The 6,097-nt window shown below is 46.9% G+C and overlaps 1 long non-coding RNA gene across 2 annotated transcripts; it reads left to right on the top strand.

Moving 5' to 3' along the window:
* The first annotated feature begins 515 nt into the window (after positions 1–515).
* Positions 516–5,649, top strand: LOC110147548 (uncharacterized). Of its 2 annotated transcripts, XR_002316894.2 has the most exons (4): positions 516–701; positions 1,554–1,625; positions 2,957–3,064; positions 5,415–5,649. It is a non-coding gene; the product is annotated as an uncharacterized lncRNA (long non-coding RNA). The 2 variants fall into 2 exon arrangements; XR_002316895.2 differs by lacking the exon at positions 2,957–3,064.
* The last annotated feature ends 448 nt before the right edge of the window (positions 5,650–6,097 follow it).

The raw sequence follows: 6,097 nt of genomic DNA, 5'->3' as shown, positions 1-6,097 counted from the left end.
TTATCATTCTGCATAATTTAGCACTGAGGCTTGAAGCCTCAGTACTCTCCTTTCGGGGGAGCTTTCCCGACTTTGGGAACCACTGTTTGATGCAAACTTCTGCCCTGGCTTCTCCTGAAGCTGAGGGTAAAGGCAGTGCTACCTGGGCAGCCAGCCCGTCCAGGCCTGACTCCATCCACCCCACGCCCCTTTCTCTGCAGGGCCACCTGGGGCTCTGCACTCGTAGCCCCGTGGAGGCCGGTCAGAGACCGCATCCTTGGCAACTGTTCTTGTGCTTAGCCTCTCTGACCCCTGCCCCGCTTCCCACTGGACACATGGTCCCCGGATCTTTCTGGCCCGTGTTTCTTATATTGGTAGTGCAGAGACCACCCTTGCCTCTGGCCTCAACCTGCTGCCCAGGGCTACAGGAGCATACGTGTCTATGAAAATAAGCTTGCCCTCCCCCCTTTTAAGCTTGCCCCCCTTCCCTAGCTCCTCCTCTGTACTAGGCACTGGTCAGTGCCTGTAGCTATGATGTCGTGTGGTCCTCACAATAGCCCTCCAAGGTAGGTGCTATGATTATTTCTATTACTTTTTTGGCTGCACCTCACGGCATGCAGAACTTTACCAACGAGGGAAGGAAACTGCGCCCCCACCCCTGCAGTGGAAGTGGGGGTTCTTAATCACCGGGCCACCAGGAAAGCCCTATTTCTATTTTATAGGTAAGAATCCTAAGGTCCAGAGAGGTTAGGCCAGTTAACCAAGGCATCACAGCCAGCGAGTGGCAGAGCTGGGATTTAAACCCAAAGTATCTGCTCACAGAGCTCATGAGCTCAACAGTGAAGGTTCAAGGAGGTGAAACCCAGTTGGGAAATGACTCTGTAACAGTAATATCGTGAGCCCTCTGAACACACCTAGTGTACCTCTATCCAATCAAATCCTCACAGCTCCATTCAAAATAGGGGTCATTGTCTCCATTTAACCAGTGAGGAAACTGAGACTCCAGGGGGCCCCTCCATTCGCCCAAAGATACACAGAGGGGAAATGGAAGAGGTACCTCTTTGCCTCTAAGACCAAGGCTTTTTGGAGAAGTGAGAGATACCAAGGGCTGACCTCACTGCTGTTTTCAATATGGTGCATTTTATGGGGTCAGGAGAGGGAACATTATTTGAGAAATATTTTCCTAAACTATTTGAGATGAGAAAGATATCCTAGGTATTCTGCCTGAAACTCTTAGATTTATTTTAGCATTTAAATCCTTAGACCACATGGAGTTGATTTTTGTACATGGTATAAGGAAAGGATTTAAAGTCACTTCTCCATATCGAACATTATTTATAACAAAGATATCACTCTATCAGTTCCAAATGCCAATTTAGCACGTGTGGTTATTCAAATCTGGGAAAGCCGTGACATTCTCCTTTACATCATGAATGAAGAAGGTCTTGCTAAGCAAATTCCAATGACAACTATTTAAGAGCCGAGACTGCGTCTACACACCAAACGTGTACATGCCGATGACCTGCGTGTTAACTACAAATCTGCTCATCCTTTTGTTTACCTTTTGTTCCAAGATGGTTTTGACATCGTTTTCAATTCTTTCATGGAAGAGGTTCGGGATCCAGCTGGAGAGAAGAGGAAATCAGGTCAGAACCCACTTTATGATTGGCTGAGACTCCTAAGGGAGCGCTAGCGGTGGCGCTAGTGGTAAAGAAACCGCCTGCCAAGGCAGGAGACACAGATGTGGGTTGAATCCTTGGGTTGGGAAGATCCACTGGAGCGGGGCACCGGCAATCCACTCCAATATTCTTGCCTGGAGAATTCTATGGACAGAGGAGCCTGGCCAGCTACAAATCCATGGAGCCCTAAGGAGTTGGATATGACTGAGTGACTAACACTTTCACTTTCACTTCCCAAGAGAAGGGTGACCCATAGATCTGAGCTTTCCCGTGTGCTATTCCAAGAAGGGACCTGGCCAGATGAATTTAATCTGAGGGATGGTGACCCATAATATGCTGCTAAATCAGAAATATAGGTGGGAGTAGGCTAGTTAGGGGTGTGGTATTAACTATATACATCAACATCTTCAATATTCTTTCCCTTCCTTAAAATCCACTCATTTCCTGTTTCCAGTCCCGGTGGTTCAGTGGGACTAACCCTACTCCTAACCCCTAGGTTTAGAGGTAGGCCCTAGACCCTGGCTCAGCCAGTAAGTGTCCAAAATGATTGATCCAAGGAATGGTCTTGTGACCCCACATTGATCAATGAGAACTTGGTCAAAGTTCTCATTGGCCAATGCTCTACCTGGAGCCCTATGGAAAAGGCTGCTCCTGCTTGCTGAGATGGTGGGCTCTAACCGGCAAGGAAACCTGGCCTCCTGTGACCATCTCTGCCACTCTAAGAGTAGAGGACCCTGAGTGAGAATGAGCAGACCTAGACCCAGGAGACAGAGTGATTCCTGGCAATATCAAACACCTAAAGCCAATCACAGCTTTGTCTTCCTCCATGGGCTTTTGGGGCTTCCCTGGTGGTTCAGTGGTAAAGAACCTGCCTGCCAATGCAGGAGATATGCGTTCAATCCCTGGGTGGGGAAGATCCCCTGGAGGAGGAAATGGCAACTCACTCCAGTATTCTTGCCTGGGAAATCCCATGGCCAGAGGAGCTCGGCAGGCTACAGTCTGTGGGGTTGCAAAATCCTCTGACATGACTTAGTGACTGAGCATGCACAGACTTTTTAGATATATGGGAGCCAGTCAAGTCCATTCTCAATGCTTAAACACCTGAGTTGAATTTCTGTAACTTGCAACTTAAAGGAGGCTGGTGAATTTGTATGTCAAAAGTTTAAAGATTTCTTGGGGAGAAGAATAAGAATGGATATGAATAATATGTTTAGAAAACATGAAATATGTGACTCTTAAGGATGCACATTATTCACAAGATAGACACTAACTAAAACTGAGACACTGTTACCTTTCAGGTTGGCAAAAAGTTTAATCTCTGATGATCTGCCCATGATGGCGACTGTACTTTCTTACCTTGCTAATGGATGTGAAAACTAACAAGTCCCTTGGAGGGCAATTTGTTGGTAAATATTAAAATTACAAAATGCACATAGCAATTTAAGAATAAATCCTAGAGTTTATTTGACCAGGTATAAAATGGTATTATTCTTCAAGGTTATCCTTGTAGCTTTATTTATAGTAACAAATGACAGGAAGAAACCCTCACTCCCAAACTAAAAATGTATTTATAGAGGACTAATTATATATGTTTTGAAAAGTGAAAGTGTTAGTTGCTCAGTCATGTCTAACTCTTTGTGCCCTCATGGGCTGTAGCCTACTAGGCTCCTCTGTCCATGGAGTTTTCCAGGCAAGAAGCTCCCCTGCCAACTCCATTCTGCTCTTCTCTGTGTCCTGGAGGGCTGATGTCTAGAGATTCATCTCCCAAACTCTCTTGCTCTCTGGCTGCTGGTTGTTTTGGCTAATGGGAGGCACAGGCAGGAAGCAGAGAGGAGATGGGGTACTTATACCCAGGCACCTGTCTGTTGGACCACTATAGTCCTGTCCCCTGTCCCCTCCTCTGAGATTTCAGTTCTTTCAGGCTCTGGTAACCCCCTTGCCTCCCTTGCTGAACACTCCTTAATCCTGCCCACACTCCAGTTAATATTCCCCTCTTGTTTGCCGCTGGCTCTTGTCAGTTAAGCCTTTTGAGTTGCCCTCTGTGTCCTGCTGGGATCTGAGTGATGCAGTGCCAACCCAAATACAGTGAGAGGCTGTCATCCCACAGACCACCACCGTTCATTCCTTATTCACTGAGTGGACCCTCTAGGGAAATCACTTTGAAATGCGGGCTTGCCTTGAAAGACAGTCTTGCCCAGGCATTGGTGAACTGTTTCTTAAAGGGCCAGATCATCAATATTTTTGGCACTGCACACCAAATGGTCTCTGCCAACTACTCAACACTGCTATTGTCAGACTAAAGCAGTCCTGGACGAATGGGCATGGCTGTGTCCCAGTGAAATTTGCTTACTCGTGGCTGTGACTTCCCTAGTGGTCTAGTGGCGAAGACTCCATGTTCCCAATGCAGGGGGCCCAGGTTCAATCCCTGGTCAGGAAACTAGATCCCATGAAGTGCAACTAAGAAGTTACTTGCCGCAACTAAAGCTCTCACATGCAACAAAGATAAATGATCCCATGTGCACAACTAAGACCTGGTGCAGCCAAATATATAAATGAATATTTAAAAATAGATAAATTTAAACAATGGTTGGCAGGTGGATTTGGCCCCTAGGCCTTACTTAGTTCATTGACCTCTGATCTTGATGGATCCTCAGTTTTGCTCTTATGTCCCATCAGAGGAGTCTCCTGGGTGAGCTGGATGCTGAGGCAGCTCTGACAATCTCCAGAAAGTGTGTTTGGGGGGTCACTTACCTTATGTGTCCAGAAATTTCAACACTGACATGGCCGATGGAGTTGTGGCAGTGGGTCACGGAGACAGTGGGTCGCCCAGACTGGTCCTTGCCCAAGTTCAGAGAAACCAAGATGGAAATGCTGTCCACACTCAGATCAAATGTACCATGTAGGGTGCTGGGTGGGAGAAATGAGAAGCAAAGGGTATAGAGTCAGTCACCTCCCAGAAGATGAGCCAAACTTACGCAGACCCAAGTTTGTCTCTCAGACCCCACCAGCTAGTTGTGTGTCCTGAGTCTCAATTTTTAAACTTCCCAGGTGGCACTAGTGGTAAAGAACCCGCTTGCAAATGCAGGAGACATAAGAGACGCAGGTTGCATCTCTAGCTCAGGAAGATTCTCTGGAGAAGGAAAAGGCAACCCACTCCAGTATTCTTGCCTGGAGAATCCCCATGGACAGAGGAACCTGGTGGGCTGCAGTCCGGAGGATTGCAAAGAGTCGACTAAAGCAAATTAGCATGTACACGCAGCTGGTGTTGAGTGTTTGCTGTGTGCCAGGCACACTGCTAAATGCCTTAAAACTGCTATTCTATATAAGCCACAATTGCATCTATGAGGTGGGTTATTATTGACCCCATTTTACAGATAATGAAACTAAGGCTTAGGGATGGTCAGATCTGGGTCATTTATTGACTGGAGAGATTTCAGAACCCAGAAAGGGAATTCCACTGGGGGAGGACATTTTGTTTCATGTTATGCAGCCCCTAAGTTGTGTCCGACTCTTTTGCAACCACATGGAGCCTGCCAGGCTCCTCTGTCCCTGGGGCAAGAATACCGGAGAGGGTTGCCATTTCTTTCTCCAGGGGATCTTCCCAACCCAGGGATCAAACCTGTGTCTCCTGCTTGGCAGGTGGATTCTTTACCACTGAGCCACCAGAGAAGCCCGAGACAGGATATGCCCTTGCCCAAAGTCGAGAGACAGTCTAATGCCAGTACTACTCACACGAAAGCCTTTTCCACCTTCCAGTTCCCACTGACAGATACGTAGTTATTGGACAAGGAGGCTCCGATACCCTGTCTTGGCTGTAGACTCAGCTGGGAGTTCCGGAGTAAGAAGCGATGGATCCTCATTCTAGGGAAGGAAGACAGATCATCAGACTCAGAAAAACCAGGGGCACATCAGTCCTCCAAATGAATCTTGAGAGTCCCCTTTCAGCCTCTCACACTCTTTTAAATTTACTGACTTAAACCAAAAAGGACAAATAAATCATTTCATTCACATCCTTCATGGTCTGCTCAGGTTTTACCTCCTCCAGGAAGCCTTTCTTCCCCAATCTTCCAAGACCAAAGACCTTCCTCTCGCCTCTGACACCCACCCTCATGAACTGCCCTTGTCTATTCTATTTATTGGATTCTCACCACCTCAAGGACCCTGTGGATGGTCTGCCCCTGCCCGCGTGCCGTCTGCCTGCCTTTCTGTAGAAAAACTTTAGTCAAAGAATACATTTAATCGGAGAAGTGAGAAAACGCAGAAACAAAGGAAAACAGTCAAACCAGACCAAACAATAATAGTTTAGTCATTAAAGAAAGAACCTTTAGTTCCTCCTCAAGGGCTTTAGATAATATTCTGAGCCTTATCCTTTGAGCCGTTTTGTATATAGTGAAACCCCCACTATGTGGAAGAAGTTAACCACGTGAGGACCAGAAGGT

This window comes from Odocoileus virginianus, chromosome 9, assembly GCF_023699985.2.
Source record: "Odocoileus virginianus isolate 20LAN1187 ecotype Illinois chromosome 9, Ovbor_1.2, whole genome shotgun sequence".
NCBI lineage: Eukaryota > Metazoa > Chordata > Mammalia > Artiodactyla > Cervidae > Odocoileus > Odocoileus virginianus.
The sequence above is the reverse complement of the archived record's forward strand: the minus strand, read 5'-3'. Positions and strand labels throughout refer to the sequence as shown.